The sequence below is a fragment of the Dermacentor silvarum genome, chromosome 2, assembly GCF_013339745.2.
Source record: "Dermacentor silvarum isolate Dsil-2018 chromosome 2, BIME_Dsil_1.4, whole genome shotgun sequence".
NCBI lineage: Eukaryota > Metazoa > Arthropoda > Arachnida > Ixodida > Ixodidae > Dermacentor > Dermacentor silvarum.
In genome coordinates, this window is record NC_051155.1 from 71,699,286 (window position 1) to 71,721,687 (window position 22,402).

The 22,402-nt window shown below is 48.3% G+C and overlaps 1 protein-coding gene across 1 annotated transcript in view; it reads right to left on the bottom strand.

Moving 5' to 3' along the window:
• Positions 1-5,019, bottom strand: part of LOC119441555 (probable ubiquitin carboxyl-terminal hydrolase FAF-X) — a 141,374-nt gene extending 136,355 nt beyond the window's left edge. The window contains exon 1 of the mRNA XM_049662784.1: positions 4,960-5,019. The gene's annotated coding sequence lies outside the window, so the exon portion shown is untranslated. The remainder of the gene's footprint in view (positions 1-4,959) is intronic.
• Positions 5,020-22,402: the final 17,383 nt, after the last annotated feature.

A 22,402-nucleotide genomic window follows, 5' to 3' on the forward strand; every position in this document is an offset into this window, starting at 1 on the left:
TGATTTTGATCAGGAAAGGATAATCTACCATTAAAGATCAACTTCCGGCTTCTCTTAAGTGTCCCTTTAAGAGACAGGAAGAGAGCGGTGTGGATCAGAGAGCAAACGGGAACAGCCGATATCCGAGTGGACATTAAGAGAAAGAAAATAGAGCTGGGCAGGCCATGTAATGTGTAGGATGGATAACTGGTGGACCATAGTTACAGAATGGATACCAAGAGAAGAGAAGCACATTTGAGGACAGCAGAAAACTAGGTGGGGTGATGAAGTTAGGAAATTAGCGCAAGACAGGGGCAATTGGAGATCGCAGGAGGGAGAGGGCTTCATCCTGCAGTAGAGATAAATAAGGGCTGATGATTAGGATGACAGCCAAGAGAGATGTACTTCCGTTTCATCTGCTTGTTCCTATGTGGTGCAGGCGCACGTGCAGAGAACTAAACTATGTCATTTTCTATAGTGCTCCAGCACCACAATCATGTTCTTTCATCCTTTTGCGTCTGCCTCAGTGCTCGTGATTATGGCACTGACTTACACCGCTAATCAGGTGTTCTCGTGCAGAATGTGCAAAATCATCCGCTGCACAAAATAAGACAAACAGCTCGCGCACAAGACCGTCACCAGATGTGCACCACTCGGCAAAAACGCGAGAGAGAGAGAAAAAAAGAAAAGGCAAGCCCCATGACATATGTGTCACGCGACTCTTCAGCTCTGGTATGGGAGAATGCAGGGAAGGAATTTCGCTTGCGGAGGCTAGCTGGGGCAAGTGGAGAGAGTGTCTATGTCGGTGGTGATGCTCACATCCTGAAATCATGGGTTCGCGGCACTTAAAATATGTCTATCTCTGCTATTAACGAAATAATTTGAAGAATTCTTGTGGCAGAACACTCCTTAGAGGGGACGTAACAACTTCCAGTGTATAACCAAAATTTTCTATGTGGCCTGGTAAGGGGCCCTTTAAAGGTACCGAAACAACCCTCTGGCATTTTTTGACACATTTCAAACAAATGCCCTGATCGCATAGAGAATGCTGTGACCATCATCTCTGGCAAATGCAGCTGCACTACAAGCAGCAGGAATGCCTCAAGTTCAAAGATCGTTCATTCCCCATTTCAGTTTTATTTTCCAGAAAAAAATATATGTTTCTGGTAGGGATACCTGGGCAAAAAGCTGTTTTTAGACAGCCTGACTGGGCCCGGGCAACCTGGAGACTTTTAGCAGTGGTGGCATCCAGGAGATGATTAATGATAAAACACAGCCATTAATAAATAACACATACAAGTGACATGCACATATTCTTGCACATATACTAACATATATAATAACACACATATATATACAAAAATAAACTGATTACACTTCAATAGCACACAGTAAAAATTTATAACATATCCATTTCCAACAATAATATAGGTTTGAAGTTTAGTTGGGGTTGAAAATAAAAACACTTGTACAATCTGCATAGCATACTGAAAGTTTGCAGTAATATAAGGCGACATGTTTCGAAAATATTCTTTTAGCTCTTTCAAAGTAAAGTAAAACCCTTGGTATGCTTGCACCTAAAAGGTATATTAGGTAAATTATGTTCAAGTGTTTGTAACTTGTAGCTGATGCAGAAACGCGGTATAAACCACAAGTCAGGGTTTCGCGTGCATATGTTATTTAGTGCGGGTTTTAGTGATGCTGTGTATAAGGAAATTGTGAAAGGAGCTGGCTGAAAAACAGACTGAGTGCAAAATACGAAAGTTGTACATGTTACGAGAGGCCATAATCCTAGAGGTCTGATATGCAACGTCAGTGTGTGATAAGTGCGGAATGTTTGCAATGTATCAAACAATCTTTTTTTCTTTTTTTACCACGTGAATTTTCGTACTGTTTCTCTCAGTAGTTGTTAACGATACTACGCTGCAATACTTGATATGTGCCTGGAAGAGCGCGTGATATATTTGAATTTTGCCAGACGTCGAGAAAATTGTGCAACAACAAGCCATCAGTCCAGATGTATGAGATAGCTTTCTGCAGGTTACGTTTGCTTGTGTACCCCAAGATAAACGGCTCGAAAGTATTTTGTGTTGGTCGACGGATTCCTGCCCTGCTCATCAATCCCGTGCTCCTCTCCTGGCCTTTCCGGTGCCTCCTTGATGTGTTGCGGTGTCAACAGGGCTGTCAATTGGTTAGTAGTGCAGGAACAACAGCGCCACCGTGACAAGAGTGTGTTCCGAGACGGGCCCCACCCACTGTGCACCTTGCATGCAGCTTCCATTCCTGTCAGCTTCACGCGGAGGGTGATTATTAGGGGCTGCCTACAGTGGGAGAGCGGGAAACCATTCAACATAATCTTGCTGCTATGTGTTTGCACTCCCTTTAGAGCCTGTGTGCAAAGGCAGAGCATCATACGGTGGCCATAAATTTCATTAAAGAATAACTGAAATTTGGATTCCCAATCAAGTTTGTCATTTTCTATTGCCCATAATTACGACAGCAAAATATTGAATGGCACTGCTGTCTTAGCTGCTTTAGGTCAGTCACTGCCACCTGTGCTTGCACACAGAGGTACAATCCTAGCATCAAATGTCTACGGCTGCTGTCACAGGCTTCCGAACTCATCCTAAAGGCAGTCTTCATGGGGTAACTTTTCTTGCTAATGGTATTTCGCCTTTATTTCACTATCGTAAACTAACATCCTCAGCTGGAGTAGACAACAAACTCAAAAGTGTTAAAAAAATACTGAGGAAATCAGTGCTGCTTATGGGTTTTGCAAAGGCTTTTCCTGCAAAATTCAAGTAGCAGTTTTCCTTCATGGGCTTCACATTAATCTAGATACTAATCAACAGACAGACGCAATACATCTACACGTCGCAAAAGCTGCTAACAGTCCATTTTTTGTGACAGCAGCACATCTCATTCTCAACTGGGGCTCCACAAAGATTTGTTCTAGGGCCTCTGCTTATTGATATACCACTGGATGTATCCTGCAATATCCGCATGTTTGCGTTTGACTGCATCGTTTGCAAAACAGTTACTAACATGTCTGATCAACTATCCCTTCAGGAAGATATTACAACAATGGTGCGATTGCTGGCTAATGATGCTTAACCCGAATAAGTGCAACTACTACGGTCTTCTCCCATCAACGGATGGGTCAACAATGTGCATGGGTCCATGCACATTAAATAAGTTACACGTAGAAACTGCGCAGTCTGGCAAATACCTTGTCTTGGAGCGCACATGTTCATAATGTAATTGCATTCTTGATTAAATTTCTGGGTTTTTAAAGCAAGCCCCCAAGCATTTGAAATTGCTAGTCTATCAAGCCATAATCTGACCTAAACTCAAATAAGCATGTGCTGGATGGGGCCCCCCCCCCCCCCCCCAGTTGTAGTTAATAAATGCACTAGTGCAAAACCGTGCCAAAAGGTTTTTTTCATTGTTTATTTACCACATACTTTACAATATAGAAAACCATTAGCCATTGGCTAGTCCCGGGTCCACAAACAACTTAGGGGATGAAATGCAGCACGCGAGCAAGCAGAAACAGAAGACATAATACATAATAGTAATATTAACATGCATAACTCATACACAAATGTAACTATAACCTCAGTGTTCTATTATCCTTCACGCACGCGAGCGAACAAAGCAAATACATAACAATGAAATTGACATGCACAACTTAAGCAATTGACACGCACAACTTATGCAAGAATGTAAATTAAAGAAGTGTACTTTCATCGGCAGTATTTCAAAAAAGTATTTTCTGACAGCAGACCTGAAGTTACGGGCTTCTTTTATATGTATTGGCAGAGAATTCCAAATAAGTACACTGTTAAAGGTTACGTTCATTCATTCAACATATTCTTATGATGTCAGTGTGCCGTCATTAAAAAAAAGAGCCCTCGCTAATTGCCACCGTATCCCAACTCTCTCTCTTCTTTGTAAGTGTTATCACACTCCACTTAATCACCGCACATCATTCCCACTGCCTGCCTATCATATTGTACTGGCCACCCTTACACTCACAGGCTCATCTTTTTTTGTGCGACAAACTTGCCTGTGCCTTCATGCAAAAAATCAATAATCAACTACGAGATAACTTTCTCACTTTCATTATTTGTGCTATTCCGTGTATGTACTTCTCAGAATTACGTACACGTATCGTTCATGCGTGTTGTATTGAGGACTTCACTCATGCTCTGCAATTCCTAACTACTGTATAATGAATATATGTACCCCCATCTCTTGTGTAATGCCCTTATGGCATTTTTAAAGTAATGAAATTCAAAAAATGAACGGCACCGCTTGTTCGAGCACGTCATCGTCTTTGACACTGTTAAGAGTGAAACCTCCCTGTACTCGGCAACAATGTTAGATCAAAAGACTGTCCCCCCAGGCCTGCATCCACAGCAGGCCACAACTGTTTAACTATCTTTTTATCTCCGAGTGAGTTAAAAAAAGAAATCATACCCAAGTTGACCACCTGCCGGGTGGTCAAAGAGTGCCGTCAGTGTTTGGTTAGCGAAAGCAGGTTGAATTGAGCTACAACCGAAACAGGCAAGGTCACATTTGCTGACGAGAAAAGTATTTTGTGGCCAATTCATTTTGGTGCGCGTGTTTCCAGATCTGTTTGGAGGTGCGCCAGGGCGAGGATGCTTCCCCGAGAAAAGTCGGCAATCACGATAATCGCTGTGGAATGGCGCACATGATTTGCGTTATGTGCGCTCCTTTTGGGCAGGAACGCTCGGGGGAAGGTTGGCGAAACGTGCATCCGCGATCGTTTTGTGCACAGCCCTGCGTGCACAAGACGTCCCAGCCTACAGCGCTAAAGCAGACGGGCAGCCGCGCAAGGGGCGCTGGCACGGCCTGTCAGCGCAGTGCCGCGAACAAACCCAGGCCGATCCAAGACACTGTTTGAGGTACCGCGATCAGCGCCGGCTCCCGAAATCCACGTCGTAACGCACTTACGTGATCGACACGATGAGTGTTGTCCGAAATACGTGCGGGGAACGCTCCGCCGGGCCACTGACAGCCCGATGTGGCGACGGCCGGGAGGAGGTGACGAGCGGCAGGCTCGACTATCGGCCACGCCGCCGTTCGATGCCAGTCCTTCTTGTGGCACTCTGACAGACACACAACGCGCACCGCGCCGGCCAGAGCACGCAGGGACGTAGGCTAGTAGGCCTGATCAGAAATTCCAGATCTCGCCAAGTATCGTCATTCAGGGTTGCCGTAGCAGGGAAACAAGCCACCACCCACGGTAGCCAGACGACAACGGCAAAAAGGCTGCTCGGTGACGTCAAGGTGCTCATACCACTTTGTAGGATGAGGTAGTAGAAGAGAAAAAAAAAACTAAAACAGAATTTTACAACTTGAAAAGAAGACTATATTTGTATACTATAATGAATATTCATAGTAAAGGAGCTTAAGTTAGTTTCATTTATGAAGACAGAGAGAGCGAGAAGACAGAAAATTAGCATCCCAGAGACAACACTTCATCCATGGAGATCCAAATCATGTACCAATGACCATGGAGGAAGGAAAAAAAAACTATGCCAATGACCAATGTTAGAGGCATCTCCATGGTATTTCTTACCTCCATGGTTAGAGGTGTGCGCCGTGTCGGTTACGACCGGCGGCGGCGTGGTGGTCATTTCTGGTCGGCGGCGTCGTCGGCGCGGCGCTAGCCACCATAGCGGCGCCGGGTATTTGATCGGCGGCGGCGCACTGTCTTCTACGTGGATGTGGCCGGTCCATGTCGTAGGGGGTGGTATACGGCAGCGGTCATACACGAGGAAAAGCAAGTAGATGGGCTCACTTTCAAAGCCCCGGGCTCAACGCAAGCTGAAGAAGTAGCTATCGCCCTAGCTGCCTCTGATCCCCGATCTCAATATATCATAACCGACTCGCGTGGGGCTTGTCGAAATTATGAAGCTGGTTGGGTAACCCCGCTAGCGGAACGAATATTGCAGAACTATAGCAACAGGGGAATCGACCCTACCCCCCGTTGCCTAGTCTGGACTCCGGGCCACCAGGGCCTAATAGGGAATGAAGCCGCAAACACGGTGGCCCGAGCACCAGGCGCGTAGCCAGGGGGGGGGGGGGGGGGGGGGGGCTGATGGGGCTTCAGCCCCCCCGAAATTTTTTCGTGCCGGCATGCACCGCCGACCAAAACTACCACCGACGCCGGGAATAATAATAATAATAATAATAATAATTTACTTCCCATGAAAAGAATGACATGGTGGGGTTCTGGATAAAAAGTTGCACGCAGGCAACTTGACCAGCCCAAAAACCCATCAAAGGCAACAGAGGGCGTCGGGCGCTCACATGTGAGTAAACAGATGGGAAGGTGTCAATTTAAAAAAAAATGTGTATACGAGACAGGCAGTAATACACTTTAACAATTAGAAAAACACGTAGTCTGCATTAACAAGGAAATATTGAATTTATACATGAGCATTATAGATTACATAAAGAAAGTCTTATTACACGAAAACAGGAAAAAAATAGGGAAAAAAACATAACATAGCACTATATTCAGTGAAGCATAAACTAAAGCAAATAAAGGGGGGGAAAGTCATACAGTATTGCATATGAACAAACTCATTAAACAACAAGGATTAGTTTGACTGAAAGTAGTTGTGCAGGCTGCATAATTACAGAAGGTCTATTTCTCGCAAGGCGAGGTTACTGAGGTGAAGTCGGAAGTGTATGTCGAAGCATTTGTTGACCATAATTAGTTCTTGAGTGCAGAATTCTCCATTGTTCAGGTGTCCTAGTGTATCAAGCTGCGACATGTTCGTGTAGGCGAGCTATGTTCAATCATTCTGCATTCTGTCTACAATGTCTTTTTCACGCTCGAAAGACATTTCGGCACGAACATTGTGAACTCGGGCTGGATTTCGTGGCACCTGTGGTGAATTTCGTGGCACCTGGGGTCACGTAACGCAAGGAGCCCCATCCGAGCACAAACTTTCAAGGGCTTTTCGATAGCGAGCGGGCGCGTTGCGGCATCTCGCAGCGGCCGCGGAATATACAGAGCGCATGTATTTCAATTCCAAATTTTATGGGTGCACATGTAAAGTTCTCATAAACTTTTGACGCGAAAGGTGCACTGACATTTTTAAAGGCGTGCTTCAAAAGATTTTCAATTCTGGAACTTTATGGGGTTAATGCTGTTATAAACTTGGACCAACATGCATGCATTGGAGCCCTCGTGTCCAAGCCGTTCCAGAAATGAAAGCACGCGCTCGCAATCTTCCACACACACGAAAATACTAAATATTACCGTGACTGTGAGCTAGCAGCTGATAATTTTCTCCAAACATTATCAGGACGCGTGCCCAATGTGATCGATCAGCTGGACCAGGGCAGGCAAAGTAAAATTTGAGAAAACAGGAGAAAGGAAATGGCCTATTATTGAGGAAATTCTTTTTGCGGGCTACAAGGTCTGGCTCTCGTTGGCCAGAGGGACAGTGGCCCTATGGATTCAAGCATAGGCCTCCCTGAAAATACAGGTATTTTCAGAGCGCTTCTTCGCATGCGAGCTGATTGTGGAGATAAATATCTGAAGAACCATTTGGAAAGTTGCCCCAGTAATGCCTCGTATTTAAGCCCAGATGCACAAAACCAAATTATAGAAATTTTTGGCGGAATTATCAAAGAAAGCCTAGTTGCTTAAGCAGGCTGCTTCTCCGTACTTGCTGACGAAACGACGGACATCGCCGGAATCGAACAGCCTACTGTTTGTGCAAAGTACCTAAACAAGGATGCCAATGACATCGAGGGAGTGTTTTAGGTTTTAGCACCGGAATAGATGCCCATGTCTCATTGCGACTGCAGGTTCTATGTAAATGTGTACAAACGGTTCCAGATTCTAGTCACCCTTCCAGTGACCACTGCCAGCGCAGAGAGAATATTTTTTTACAAGAGTTTACTAAAAAAACTACTTGCGCTCCACAATGTCTGTGAAACGCATGGTTAGACTGGTGCTTCTATACACCCACAAAGACGTCGGCATCAACGTGTCCGAAGTCATTGACCGCTTCGCTCAACTTCCCCGCCGAGAGAAGTTTGTCCTTTAGATAGCGACGCAGCAAAAATCAATGCAACTAAAAAGCTCTATTCCTTCAGGTCCATAAGCTCGTAATTGCGAAAACGTATGACTGTTCGTTAGCTTTTAAAACCGCAGAAATTTTAGCCGTTTATTCTAGCAGTTAGCATCATGATCAAAATTATCATTCGAATACGAAAATTACGAGGACATCAATAACCAATTTTGACCGACCTTGCTCATTGAAAGCCCGGCCCACGATGCGTTTGCCAAAAATACACTCGGATATTGGGTAGTAACTTGTCGCATCATCTGTGTCTTTCGCTTGTCCTTTTCTTTCCTTTTTAGCTACCTGCTTTTATTTCTTTTTTGAAACGAAGCAAAACCCTCCTTTAATTTTGGGTGCAGAATAATTGTTGCCGCTGTGCAGGCAGTTAAATTACACATTTTTGTACTGATTTCTGCATTATTCCTCCATTATTCTACCTGTATGGTGCTGTCGCGACCGCTGCATGGCCCGAGTACATATCGTGATGTCTGCGATCATAGTTTTGTTCTTGCCTAGATCATCTGTCTTTCTGTGCGCAAAGTTTACTATCTCTGACTCCGCAACGTGTTTATTTGTCTTGTTTGACGCATAATATACAGTGACGTTTGCTTAAATACGTAGATTCATTGGAGACTTAGACGTATATTTAAATATCTCGTTGCGAGGTGCTGTGTATACAAGCAGTGAACTTTGTTTCTGCAGCGACACTTTTTTGCCCTTCATCAAGTTGGATCTTCTCATTTGTATATTCCATTCCATTTTCGCATTTCTAATGTATATTTTGCAGAACTCCTACTTTTATGTGACTGCCACAGATACGAAGAAGAGAGGATTGCCCTTCGGACGGCTTTGGGGCACTTAGACGACAGGTTTTTTACGGAGGAAAATATCTTGGGCGCGTGGCCTCGTGCGTCTGCTATGTGCAGGGCTATAAAGGCGCTGCTGTGTTTTTTGAAGTGCACAAGTCTGTATGACCGCCTGTGACGAAACTCAGCGATGAACGCTTAACTGTATAAATATGAAACGTGTGAACTGTGAACTTCTCTCTTCCTTCTCTTTCAATCCCTTCTACCCCTTCCTCAGTGCAGGGTAGCCTACCGGGCTCAGCATGTTTAACCTCCCTGCCTTTCCCTTATGACTTCTCTCTCTCTCTCTCTTACTTTTTATTTGTACTCACTGTTGCGAGTATAATCTCGGTGTAATTACAATACACGACCGATAACAGCTGCTCCTGCGTAATCTATTGCAACGAGGGACAGCGTCATTGAGGTTTTTTCCTGGCCGTTGCATATGTGCAAAAATGTAAACAAGGTTCTTGAATGACGAAGATTCATCAAAATATTTGTCCTCAACTTATTCATTAGATGGCCTTTACGTTCTTCATATCAGCTGTATACATTGCCTTGCTGGTTTCGAACTCATATAGTTCTAATGTCCGTGTGATATTTTCTTTCCTTATTAAATAGACAAAAAAAAAACGCAGCCGCATTGACATCAGTTATTTCTGCCAGAATTTTTAAGACATACGAATATATTCTTTTATGAAAAAATACATATTTTACTTGACAGTGCGTAGCGTTCAATAATTCGTTTGCAGCATCTAATATACAATGACATTGGCAATACAGTTATTATTCATGTATTTGATTCCTCGACAAATTCTATAAGGAGGAGGCCGCGCTGCAACCTCAGCCCCCCCCCCCGAACAAAATTTCTGGCTACGCCACTGCCGAGCACTCATCCACCGGGCGTCCCACTTAGAACCTGAGTACCTGGAACCCGAAGGCGGCTATCTTCTTATTTTTAAAGACATCACGACCTATTACAAGGACAGGCACCGCCAATACCCAACTCCTGCAAAGGGGCTGGGCAAGGCTGATGAACGCATTTGGTTCCGACTTTTCACTAACACTTTATTGTGCCCGGCAATCTTAAAACATTTCGATTCTTCCTTCACTGGCAAGTGCCAATACTGTGGGGAGGTGGCTGACACCTACCACATGGTTTGGGCTTGCCAGCTCAACTCAGCTCTTCCCCCCAACCCTAATCCAACCCGAGAGGAGTGGGAGGCGGGCCTGCGTGGTTTCCTTGGCTCAGAGGGCTAAGCTGGCGGCTGGTACCAATGGGGTCCCGTAATAGGGACTCCACCCACTGCGAAGCCCCCTAAGGGCTCCACCTCTCTCTTTTGTTTTTAATAAAGGCTTTCAAGCAAGCAAGCACTGCCATTTTTCGTTGGCGGCGGCGGCGGCGTGGGAACCGAAACCACAAATTTAAAGAGCTGTTTCGCTACATCCTTCATTGCTAAACCGATTGAAATTCTGGGCTTTTCATAATAAGGGCGGAGAGGACCGAATACAGAGGCGTTGAAAGTGAGAGAAACACAAAACGTTTTGATAATATTTTGCTCTTTTAGCCGACACATTCAGAAAAAACATTGAGCACATATCTGAAGGCGCGTAAAGTGTGTTTGTACATTTCATCCCCCACGAATATGCAGAACCTTGCTTAATTTTTGCGTCGTAGTCACAATTGTTTTCTTTTTTGCTGTGCCTCGGTTGATATGAGATATTGTTCCATTGAGCAAATAGTCCGTGAATTCGTCTAGAATTGCTAAACCAGCACCGACGCACGTGACACTCTAGATATGTTAATCCTGCTTCCACTTGTCGCTTTGTGTAAAAATAAACAAAAAATAGAGCAGAACTCGCCAACTATTGCCATCTATGACCATCTATTGCCAACTATGACCATCTATTGCTGCGTTCAACTCTTAAGCAGTCAAGCAGTAATTGAAATCACTTGTTCTGAATATTAGTGACCCTTTGCTCAAGTAACTTTTCTAATAACGGCCTTTTTCCCGGAAGAAAAATGAATCAAAATGCTTTTTTTTTTGCTTCAGGTGAGTATTTTCTCAGCTGAGATATGTTATGATCCGGTTCAAAACAAATTTGCTCAATTTGATAACTCATCATCACCAGGTTGTTTGAACCAAGTGCGGATTAGTAGACATGCAGGCACAATTACTTCAGGGGAAAAAATAAGTTCTTTTAACCTGCACGTCGAAACTGTTTTATAATTCAGTGCAGCTATCGATGTCATTGCATTCGATTTTTCATGTGAATGTTCCAAAGAAACAGCACCATGCAGTAGACATGTAGAAATATTTTTATTTAGGAAACGAACCAACTGGGAACAAAACAATGATTGGATCGAACAATTTCGTTCAGAGGCAAGATTTGCAAAGGCTGTAGTTATCATGAATACAGAAGATCGAGTACCCACAACTGTCAAGTCGTCATTCCAACGTTCTGAGGCCGCTGTTCCCTCTCGTCGCTCTATATTGCGCTTTTGAAAGAGAAGTTTCGGAATCCCACGTTGCGCTGACTGGTGACGACACGCATGCGCAGACGCGCGGAGAGCAGGGTTGCTTTTGTTTGTTTTATGTTGCTTCATTGCTCCCCTATGGTACTATGCCTGAGAAAGGAAAAAGAATTCAACAAGGCAACACAAATCTCAAACGAAGCTGGATTTACTTTTTTTATCTTTATTCCTACTTTTAATAGCGCGCCGATCGCGCCGAGAAAAAACGGCGGCGGCGGCGCCCCGAGAGAGAGAATAAACTTTTATTCACAAAGGCAAGGTAATTCTTCCTCGTTGGGTGGGGCCCTCGGTCCAGGGCTCCATTCAAGGAGGTTATAAAAAAACTTCTGGAGTGGAGATCCCCTATGCGCGCCCATGCGACCGGCTGAAGCCTGGGAAACCGGTTGGCGGCCATCTTGCTCCGGGCAAGAGCGAGCGCTACTTGCGCGCTGGTAGCGTAACCAGTGCGCTTTCGAGGTGGCGTTTTATGATGAAAGCGAGAGAATTACTATGATTTATTTAGCGCAGATGTTTTTCAATGCAACATCCTTTTATGCATACCTCATGGTGGGGTGTCTGTCTCAAGGCCGTTTCAAAATCGTGTTGTTGACACGAAATGATCTCTTAGGATAAGAGGCGATAGTGCGCGCAAAACCACTATTAAGTATATAATAATAATTAGGCATGTGAACTCAAGTAAGAATGAATATGTAGAGGCGAATGAAGTGTATTAAGACTGCAATAATGTTGAATTAGGAGTAAATAATGGTGGATTAAAGGGGTTTAGCTGGGTGATAGGAGTAAGAACACGCGGTGCCGGATTAGTTGATGATGATGAGAAAGCCACATTTAACAGTCTAAAAGTGATTACGCAATTGAACTGAGGCGATAATGAGTGCACAGAGAAGTGAATTAGGCGAACTTAGAGTGATATTTTGCTGAAAAACTTGTGACGAAAGAAAGCGACGAAGCCTCCGTAAAAGAAGTGGAAAGCGGCCGTCGTATCATTGAGTTAGCGACGCTAGGGTTTCATGTCGCCTAGTTGTGTCATTAGGAATTCCCAGTAATCTTTGTCATGTCAGGCTAAGAAGGACAAATGCACAAGGCAGTTGTTAATGCAAGAATACGTGGGCTGAAGCTGTAACGCCTTTTATGCGCATCAGCTTGGCACATTACCGAAGTGACATGAAGTACAAGGTGAAATCAGTAAAGTGGTAAACAAATCTTTATTATGTCCTGGCTATTTTGATAAAAATAAGCATAAAACAACACGGTGGAAAAAATGAATAAAATATTGCATAACTACCTGGTGCATCACAGTGTATACTATAGGAAAACAATACCAAACAGGCATACATAAAATTCAAACGCATCAAAACAAACATATCTTTGGCTGCATGCGCAAAAACAAAAAATTGCACCAATGCCCAAAATTAAAGGCACGCTGTTCAGTAACTGCGAATAATGGCTATTAAATTTTGTAAAGATCGTGAGTCGAATAGACGAATTTGTATGAACTCGGATTTGCATATGACTTTACACAACGGCATGCAACAGCAACTTGATCTCAAAAAACAGTAATATTCGCGATCCAACCTAAGGTAAATTACGCCGAGATAGGATACCTATGGCTCCACAAGAACTGTTGTTGCTCCAGGCACATGCCGTGTTGTTACACACACAACATGTGACTGGCAATACTTTTTATTTACCAGTTACGTCAGTTATTTCTTGCTTGGACGCGAAACAGTTGCGTGCCAATATTTATGCACGCTTATAAACAGTCAACTTGTTAGACGCAGCTACGACGTCCACCAGGTCTGAGAGCTGTATCATTTTATATAAATAAGTAGTAAATAATTCCTCTCGACAAGCCGAATCTCATATGTAAGCGCACCGAAAATATATACGAACAGCAAGCATTTGTTACGAACTCGCTTTTTATGCAGATGTGTGGGGAGCGCTGGAAAAATGGTTGGAATGCTGCCCTGTCGCAGCCTTGTCGTTTGACCAGACCTGTGTCAAAACAACCCTCTTCAAAGTGCACCGAGCAAACATCCGAATCTTTAGGCGCCCAGCCATCTCTGCGAACAGTGGGCTGCAATGCGTCACGCAGCGTTTTCTCTTTCGGGAACCTGTCGCACAAACATACGCAGAAAAAAGCTTGTTTCAGCCTATATTTGCCAGTTAAAAGCTAGATTTCAGGTACAACAGCGCTCCTCGACGGAGATAGTGCACAGCAATAGACGAGCGATTGAAGGCTTTTTCGCGCTACTTACACGTGAAACGTTACTCCTGACTTTTGCTTCGCACGATTCGTGCAGCCGAAGGCGACGCAGGCGTTCACCATCCCGTTCAGCAGAGCTTGGATGTTCTCTTACAAACGCAGAACTACCGCTCAGCAGAACGTAAGTAAGCACTCAGAGTGCATAAATGCCGCAACTGCCGAAGTACCGCAAGGGCCGAAGCGGCGCAGCTGCGTTTTCTGCCCGGAGCAATATGGCGGTCGCCGGCGTCAGCCGCGGCGCGGCATCTCCACTCCAGAAGTTTTTATTGCGATAGCAATTATATGGACACTCAAAAGCAGATTTCTGCCGTCGGCGTCGCCGTCGCCGTCGGCGTCGCCGTGAGGTTCCGTATGACGTCATTTGGAGATGAAATCGTCGCCGAACGCTGTATGTGCGAGTGAAAGGGCGCGAGGGGCGCGTCTTTCACGGGGAGTGAACGCACGGCGGAGAACAAACGCGCGTTCTGCGCCGTGCTCGCTTAAGGGCTGCAGAAGTAGGCGTCTCTTTTCTCCTTTACAATCACCATATATGTAGAGCAAACGCGCCTTCTTCGGACGCGCGAGAGGCCGTGGGGGAGGGGGAGGGAAGGGAGGCGACGTTTAGCTGCGGCACCAAGTGCCTATTTATATCAGAGGCTCCAGCAACAGTCACCAACGCCGCACGCATTTTGAGCTAACGCGGGCAAAACGCCGATGGCGTCGACAACAGTTCTGCGTGTTGTTGCTACCAAAGCCGCTCACCTTACTTCGTATGACATTGCTGTGTTGCTATCGCATTCATTGCTTCGCCCTTAGGGCGAAACTGTGACATTTTTTTATAACCTCCTTGGCTCCATTGCCTTGCACGACCCTGCGAGCCCGCTGGACCAGCTGTTGCTGTTCCTGCCGGCCTAAGCTGAGCAGTGCAGACTCCCAAGAGGAAAGGGTGGGGTTGGGGATAGGAGGAACGCCCCGTGGACTAGAGCATTCCCACGTGGAATGATAGACTGTTGGTTCGGATCCACAGTAGGGGCAGTAGGAAGGGTATAGAGTGGGATGAAAGAGATGCAGCATATAGAGGCAAGGGAATGAATTAGTTTGCAGTTGCCGCCAAGCGACGGCATCTGCTCTGTTAAGTGAAGGATGGGGAGGAGGATACGTATAACGTCTCTGTCGGTAGTACTCCAGCATTCGAGAACAGTCGGCGGCGGCGAGCCGACGTCTCGGCGCATACCTCTAATGACCATGCACCATTTCGGGATATTGACCCTTTTCGCGGAGCAGTTTGTTCTCGAGAAATGAGATGGCGCTTTCGGCGGCGCGCCATACGTTGCCTCAGCGAAAGCGCATGAATACGAAATCATCACGGCTTCTGAGTGAGTGAAATAACTTTATTGAGGTCCAGAGAAGACACAGTGGAGACCCCGCGCCACCCGGCTAGTCCCACGTAGGGACCGCCAAGCCGAGCTTGACGGCCCGATCAAGGTGGCGCGATCGCGGGCACTCTGGACGGCCAGGGTTTGGTCGTTGCGTTCGGGGCTGCCCAAAAGCGCAGCCCACCTATCCTCGCTGAAGGCGGAGCCGATGGCTTCACACTCCCACAACGCATGGTTCAATGTTGCCGTTAGTCCACAGGCAGGGCAGTCCGCACTGGGATACCTTTCAGGGTATATAGCGTGAAGAACCGCAAGGTTAGGATACGCACGAGCTTGTAAAAGTCGAAAGGTCACCGCCCGCGCCCTGCATAAGGCAGGATGTGGGAGGGGGAATACCCGTCTTGACAGATAATAATGTTTGGTGATCTCATTACACGTCATCAATGGTTCCCCCGCGGGGTAGGGGGACTGCGGAGGCGGCACGGTCAGTGAGTCCTCGCGCGGCCTCGTGCGCGCTCTCGTTATATAGGGTTAGAGGGAGAGCCCTCAGTCGACCCCAAGTGAGCGGGAAACCAAATGAGAGAATGCGAAGAGATACTTTTCAAGCTTTGGAGAATGCGAAGGGCCTGAGGGGAGACCATCCCGGTTTGGTAGGCCTTAATGGCCGCCTTAGAATCGCTATATATTGCCTCTCTGCGACCATCGAGCACAGCCAGCGCGATTGCAACCTGTTCGGCTACTAATGGCTTCGAAGTGCGTACTGTAGCGCAGCAAGTGATCCTGGAATCGACGATGGAGACGGCGAACGCCTCTTGTTGGACATATGCCGCGGCATCCACGAAGCTTGCCTCAATGTGGTTGTTACGGAGACGAGTAGAGCTCTACCCCTGGCCCGACGTCTGCTGACGTTGTGTGCGGGGTGCATATTGCGGGGAATGGGCGCGATGTGCAGTTGAGATGTCGCTGGGAATCCGCACGGCGTCGGGGCACTGGTCGACAGGGTAGAGGTCCATCTCGTCGAGTATCTTGCGGCCCGCCGGGGTGCCGGATAGCCTGAGCAGCTGTGAACGCTCTTGCGCCTCTATTATTTCTTCGAGCGTGTTGTGCACTCCGAGCTTTAACAGGTTTTCGGTGCGAGTGCTTACAGGTAAGCCGAGGGCAAGCTTGAAGACCTTTCTGATGAGGGAATTTAACTTGTTCCTCTCTGCAACATGCCAATTATGCATGGATGCCGAGTATGAAAGGTGGCAGAGCACAAAAGCATGTATAATGCGGATGATATTGTCTTCCTTGATTCCCCGGTGCCTGTTGGCGATCCTCCAGATGAGGCCGAGAGCACTCTCCGTCTTGGCGATGATCCTGCTGAGTGCGGCACCATTGGCACCGTTAGACTCGATAAACATCCCCAATATTCGGAGTGAGTCCACTCTGGGCACCGGGGACCCGTCACCAGTGAAAAGGAGGGTAACTTGTAATCGTCCGTAGCTCTCTAAATTGGAGACGCTTCACTTAAATTGTGACGCGAATGTTTTACTGTAGCTGCACCCTACGCGTCTACAAAATTTGTCCGAACCGTTTCAGGGTCCCTTTAAGTTACATTCCGGGACTTTGCCAGAGAGAGAGAGAGAGAATAAACATCTTTAATGTATAAATGCAGCTTTGGAGAGGCGTCCTCATTCCAGGATGCCTTGAGCTCGGGCCGCGTCCTGGGCCCTCGCAATCAGCCGTTGCTGATCTTCGAGGTTGGAGCTGGCCAAGGCTCTCTCCCAAAGCTCGTTGGTGTGGTAGGGGTTCGGAGGATTGAGTGGTGCCTCTCTGCAGCCCCCTACTATGTGCCTGAGGGACCCGGGCTCTGCGCAGAAGCGGCATTGCGGAGAGAATTGTGTAGGGGCTATGAGGTGGTTTCTGGTTGGGTGGGGAAATGTGTTAACCTGTAGAGCTCGGAGGAATCGCTCCTGCTCTCTAGGTAGTGACTTGTGTGGGGGTGCATATGTTCTGCGGGTTAGCTTGTAGTGTTGTGTGATGTCTTGGTATGAGACTAGAGGGTGCATACGCTCCGGTTCAGATTCCTCGGCGTCGGCTCGGTGGGTCAAATCTCGAGCCACGTGGTTGGCGACCTCGTTGCCAGGAATGCCGTGATGAGCTGGCGCCCAGATGATTATGACTGATCTGGTTGGCGGCTTTTGATTAATTATCTTGAGCGTAGTGGCATGAATTCTTCCGCTAGCGAAGTTGCGGCACGCCTGTTGGGAGTCGGTAACTATGACTTCAACCTGTGTTTGGGCGAGCGCGAGGGCTATGGCCGCTTCCTCGGCTTGGAGGGGATTGTATCCGGTGAGCGAAATGCTGCTCCGATGTTTTTTGTTGACGATTACGGTGGCTGTTGTGGCTGCGCGTCTGGGGTAAGACCCCGCATCCGTGTAGGCTGTAGAGGGCAAAGTCCCGTATCGCTTGTGTATGGCCCGAGCCCGGGCCTCCCTTCGCTGTGCGTGGTGCACTGGGTGCATGTTGCGAGGTAGAGGAGGTACGGTGATGTTGCTCCGGATGGCATGGGGTAAGCTAACAGTCTGAGGCGGCGGATGGCTGAGAGGAGCAGATAGCCCCAGGCGTAAGAGGATGGACCTCCCCGCTTCCGTAACAGCCAACCTTGTTCGCTGGCTGGATAAATGTGCCTCGATCAGCTCCTCGGCCGTGTTGTGCACGCCTAGTCGTAGTAGGCGTTCTGTGGACGTACTGATCGGCAGGCCCATCGCCTGCTTATATGCCTTTCTGATCATTGTGTTGATTTTTGTGAATTCCGTTGCGTTCAGTAGTGCGTATGGAATAACGTAAGTTATTCGAGACACGACGAAGGCTTGGACAAGCCGAAGCGTGTCCGCCTCCCCCATGCCTCTTGTCTTGGTTGTTATTCGCCGGATCATGTGGGTAACTTGGGCTGTAGTATTCTTAAGCTTGTTAATTAATATTGTGTTGGTGCGATCCGACTGGAAAACCATTCCCAATATCTTTACGCTCTGAGACGGAACGATGGTGTGTCCCTCCAGTTGTATTTTGATAGTGGGCGAGTCGGATGCATGCTTCTTTCGCGGTGAGACCAGGAGTAGCTCTGACTTTTGGGGGGCGCAGTTGAGGCCGCAAGACTTAGCATAGTCGCTCACCACGTCTGCTGCTTCTTGCAAGCGGCTCTCCATTGCCCCGATGGACCCCGTGGACGACCAGATGGTAATGTCGTCTGCATATAGGCCATGCCGGATCCCCGGGATGTTATCGAGGAGCGGCGGGAGGCCTATTAGGGCGATATTGAAAAGGAGAGGGGATAACACTGCGCCCTGTGGTGTGCCGCGCCCGCCCAGTAGAAAGGGGTCTGTGGCTTGGTCCCCGACCTTTAGAATGGCTTTTCTATCTGAGAGGAAATCTCTGATATAGGAATACGTCCTGGCCCCACAGCCCAGCGTGTTTAGCCTCTGTAAGATTGCTGTATGCTTGACGTTATCGAACGCCCCTTTAAGATCCAAGGCGAGGATAGCTGTGGGGGAGTTGCGTGTCGCTGGTACAATCACCTCCTCTTTCAGCTGAAGTAGGATGTCTTGAGTTGAGAGGTGTGGACGGAATCCTATCATCGTTGTTGGAAGTTTCCCCGAGTCCTCCAGGAATGGTTGTAGCCGGTTGAGGACGATGTGCTCTAGGAGCTTTCCTACACACGAAGTGAGGGAGATCGGTCGTAGGTTCTCAATGGCTGGTGGCTTGCCTGGCTTCGGTATCAGACGAACCTCGGCCATTTTCCAGTCCTCGGGAAGTTTTCCTTCCCTCCATACTTCGTTAAGGTGAGCGGTAAGCTCTAGTAGCGAGGGGTTGTCAAGATTGACAAGTGCCTTATTGGTGATTTGGTCCATTCCCGGGGCTGTGTGGCGTCTCAAGCCCATTATCGCCGCTGTTACTTCATGTAGATGAATGTCCTCATCTAGGAGCTCATTTGGTGTGCCGGTGTAGGGTGGCAGAGGCTCCGATGGCTGTGTGGGGAAGTACTGGGCTTTGAGAGTCAAAAGGAGGTCCGCCTCGTTTCCTGGAAATTGGTGGATTACTCGGGCCATATTGTGGTGGGATTCCGTTTTGCTGCTGGCCGGGTTGATTAAATACCTCAATAACTTCCACGTCTTGGAAGTACTCAGTCTTCCTCTCAAGCTGTCGCAGAGGGATAGCCAATTTTCGCGGCAGAGTGTGTTAGCGTATTCCGCAGCCTCTTGTGTGAGTATTGCGATTCGCCTCTTGAGCTTGCGATTTAATCTTTGCCTTTTCCAACGCTTCAGCAGGCTACGCCGGGCTTCCCACATGTGGAGCAAGCGAGCGTCGATGCTTGGAGTGGTGGTGGACGTTTCAAGTATTTTAGTATGCGCCTTCACATCCTGGTGGAGCTGAGTGATCCAGTCCTTAATTGACTGAAGCTGTAGGCTTTGTTCGTTTGTAGCTCTTTCTTCTCTTATCTCCCGCAGCTTGGTCCAATCCGTGAGGCGAGCAGTGCCTATCCTGGCTTTGTATTCGAGGCCATGGAGAGTGGTGGCTAGCAGCGCGTGGTCGCTGCCTAGGTACTCCGCCAGATTGGTCCAGCAAGCTTGGGGGATATTTCTGGTGAGGGTTAAGTCGGGGTTCGTGTCTCTTGTAACACTTGTGCCGAGCCTCGTGCTACTCCTTGGATCGTTGACGAGTGTGAGGTCCATGTCCTCAATAACTTTGTGAAGCAGGTTTCCTCTGGGGTTGGTGTACGTATAACTCCAGAGGGGGTGGGCTGCATTGAAATCGCCCACTATTAGAAGCGGATGGTTGCCTGCTGCGTGCGTGGCTTGCTCCAAAACCTGTTTGAGGACCGATGGCGTGCTTTTCGGCCGACAGTAGGCGTTTAGAACGAACATGGGACCCTTCTTCTTTGTTGCCTGCGGGATAATTTCGAGCAGAATGGCAAGCGGTTCGGATTGTTGGAGATGGTGTTGAACGGCCACTAGCTTCTTACTGACCAGGGTGTGAAGGCTGTCACCCGTATCGGTGCCATACGTGACGTATCCGGGTAGGCGGACGTGTGTGTTCGTCTCTTGCAGTGCGATGATTTCAGGTGGTCTTGTCGATGTGGCGATGTATTGCATCAGCGATCCATGCTTGTTCTTGTAGCCCCGGCAATTCCACTGCCACACCGTGGTTTCGCCGGGGGAGTCCCCGCGCTTACTGCATATATGTTGAGGAGGAGCCACCTTGGTTATTAAGGGGTGGTGATGCGCGCACCAGGTGGGGTTCTGGTGAGCCTAGAGAATCTGGCAAATCTGGTAGGGCCGGATGAGCTGCTTTCTTGGGGCGCCGGCTTTGACGAGCTTCCAGTGCTAGTATGCGTTCCTCTAGTCTCATGATGCGTTCCGCCATCTCAGTGTTAGAGTGTTGTTGTTGAGTTGCGAATTGTTGTTGTTGTGCAGCTGACTGTTGTATAGCTGTGAGTTGTTGTTGCATGGTAGCTTGTAGGGATGTCTGAAGGCTCTGAATGGCCGTTGCTACTATCTCCTCTACCTTCTGAGGAGTGGCATATTGGACGGGAATGACTCCCTGTGGTGTGGTGGGCTGGGCGGTTGCTCGTTGCGGTGTCGGATTTGAAGTGACTGTGTGCGCTGGTTGCTCTTCCCGTTTCCGCTTCTCCGGGGGTGGGGTTGAAGTGCTTTGTGTAGGGGTAGTACTATTTCTTCCTAACAATTCATCTTTAAGTGCTACGAACTCTGCGTGTACTTTACTGATTTCTTCTTTGAGTGTTGCGTTCTCTTCAGTGAGACGCCTAATGTGGGCGTGTGCCTGTGCCAGCTCTGTGTCAACAGGGGGGGGGGGGGGGACGAGCTTTGGGAGAAACAACCTGTGCCCAGCTCACCTGCTGCGTGACCTGCGCTGCTCCCTTGCTTCCCCTCCTGCCACTTGCGGAACGTCCACGGCTCGAGGTCCTGCCATGGGATGGCGTCCGTCGTCGCGATGAGGTCCTGCGCCTAGAACCGGAACCGGAGCGCGGCCTGGAACTGCTCCTCTCCAGGACAGCTCCGCGTCGTTTCGGGGATCGCGACTTGCGGGAAGCTGAACGCTCGCCACGTGGTGTCGGAGACGAGGAGCCTGCTCTCAGGGCCTGCTGCGGTTTCCGACGGTTGACGGGTGGCAGGAATCTGTTGGGGCAGGTTTTGGCTGCCGTCGGGTGGTTCCCGCCGCACAGAGAGCCCCGAGGGTGGCACTCATGCTGCTCCGTCGCTAGCGAAGTGCCGCACTCCCTGCACTTGGGTGTGGCAGGGGGACGCGGGCAGACGTCCTCTCTGTGGCCTGTCTCGTTGCAGGTTCGGCAATGTGGCACGGTCCTCTTGTAGAGGTAGCACCGCAGAAGAAGGCCGGAAAATTCGATGTAATATGGTACTGTTTTGCCCAGGAATGTGATCACCATGTTTGTTGTGTTTCCTAGTCTTCTACATGTCAGCGCCTCGTATCCGGGAGATTCAACGCGTTTAAGTAGCATTTCTGGCGTGGTGTCGTGATCGATGTTGTATATCACCCCTTTGCACGAGTTATCGGGGGATATTCCGTATGATGCAATATCATATGTTGTTGCACCAATGGTAATTTTCTGCATCTTGCTTAGTGCTGAGGCCGTAGCTTCTGAGGCAGTGCTCAGAACAAGGATGTTTTGGTCTTCGTCGATGCGTATTTTGAATACGGTGTAGCCGATTTGTAGCTTTGCTTCGTTTGTGATGGCGTCTACTAACTTCCCTGGGCTCACCTTGTTGAGCTGCAGGCCGTTCCGTGGACGAACCGCCAACTTGTAATCGTCGGCAGGTAGGGGCGGTTGTCGGGGCTTGCGCATCACCGGTCGGCTTTGGCGGAGAATGGGCTTCGGTGGTGTTTGGGATAGTTGGGGCGTAGTCGAGCGTGTCTGCAGCCGACGACGACGGGCACGACTGGTAACATTGATCCATGGCTCACTGTCTTCTTCGTTCTCCTCAGCGGCCGGAAGAGGTCCTTGCGATTCTCGAATTTCCATGTCCTCGTCCTCCGAGGCCTCGGTGGACGATTGGTGGGTTTTGTCGGCGTCGGTATTGCGCAACGCGTTCGCCATCTGCAGCGGTGCGGCGGCCGAAGCCTATAGCGTAGTGGGTTTAGCGGGGCGGCCCCGCTTCGAAACTTGATGTGACCGTAAAATGCAAAATATAGCACTTACACCCTCAAGTTCGGTGTCGACGTGCTCTGGCTGACTTCAGACACACGATGATTACGTAGAATCTGGAGGCCGGGGTGATTTCGCC